Below are 1,432 nucleotides of genomic sequence, written 5' to 3'. Positions count from 1 at the left end.
GGAGAAAAAGGAAACATGTAAAACTTTAGACAATAAAAAAAAAATAAATAATAATAAATAAAAAACTCAATAAGGAAAGAAAGGACCCAATTCTCTAGTATTTAGCAGATATGTGACTTTGGGCAAATAAAGAATATTCACTGAAAGACTGAAATGAGGGCATGCACTACTGTTAAAAGAAGGCAGATATTTTGGAGATTAAACCTTTATCGGAGATAACATTGGCAAATATGTTCTCCCATGCAGTGGGCTTTCTTGTTGTTTTGTTGATGGTTTCTTTTGCTGTGCAGAAACTTTTTATTTTGATGTAGTCCCATTTGTTTATTTTCTCTTTAGTTTCCAATGCCCTAGGATCTGTATCGGTGAAGAAATTGCTTCGGCATATGTCTGAGATTTTGTTGCCTTTGGATTCTTCTAGTATTTTTATGGTTTCCTGTCGTATATTTAAGTCCTTTATCCATTTTGAGTTTATTTTTGTGTATGGTGTAAGTTGGTGGTCTAGTTTCATTTTCTTGCATGTATCTGTCCAATTTTCCCAGCACCATTTATTGAAGAGACTGTCTTGACTCCATTGTATGTTCTTGCCTCCTTTGTCAAATATTAATTGAGCGTATTGGTTGGGGCTGATTTCTGGGCTCTCTATTGTATTCCATTGATCTATATGTCTGTTCTTGTGCCAGTTCCAGGCAGTTTTGAGAACAGTGGCTTTGTAGTATAGCTTGATATCTGGTATTGCGATCCCTCCAACATTGTTCTTCTTTCTCAAGATTGCTACAGCTATTTGGGGTCTTTTTTTATTCCAGATGATTTTTGGAGAATTTGTTCTAGGTCTGTGAATAAAATCCCCATTGGTATTTTAATGGGGATTGTGTTTAATTTATAGATTGCTTTGGGTAGTATGGACATTTTAATGATGTTGATTCTACTTATCCATGAACATGGTATATTCTTCCATTTGTTCATGTCTCCTCTATCTAGAAACCATCAACAAAACAACAAGAAAGCCCACTACATGGGAGAACATATTTGCCAACATTATATCTGATAAGGGCCTAATCTCCAAAATTTATAGGGAACTCATACAACTTAACAAAAGGAAGATAAACAATCCAATCAAAAAATGGGCAAAGGACCTAAATAGACCACTTTTCAAAGAGGACATTCAGAAAGCCAAGAGACATATGAAAACATGCTCAAAGTCACTAATCATCTGAGAGATCCAAATCAAAACAACAATGAGGTACCATCTCACACCTGCCAGAATGGCTATCATCCACATATCAACAAACAAGTGCTGGCAAGGATGCGGAGAAAAAGGACTCCTCCTTCACTGCTGGTTGGAATGCAGACTGGTGCAGCCACTGTGGAAAACAGTATGGCGTTTCCTCAAAAAATTAAAAATGGAACTGCCATTTGACCCTGTGATCCCACT

Source organism: Myotis brandtii, unplaced genomic scaffold (genome assembly GCF_000412655.1).
Source record: "Myotis brandtii unplaced genomic scaffold, ASM41265v1 scaffold953, whole genome shotgun sequence".
Classification (NCBI taxonomy): domain Eukaryota; kingdom Metazoa; phylum Chordata; class Mammalia; order Chiroptera; family Vespertilionidae; genus Myotis; species Myotis brandtii.
This window is presented reverse-complemented; position numbering follows the sequence as displayed.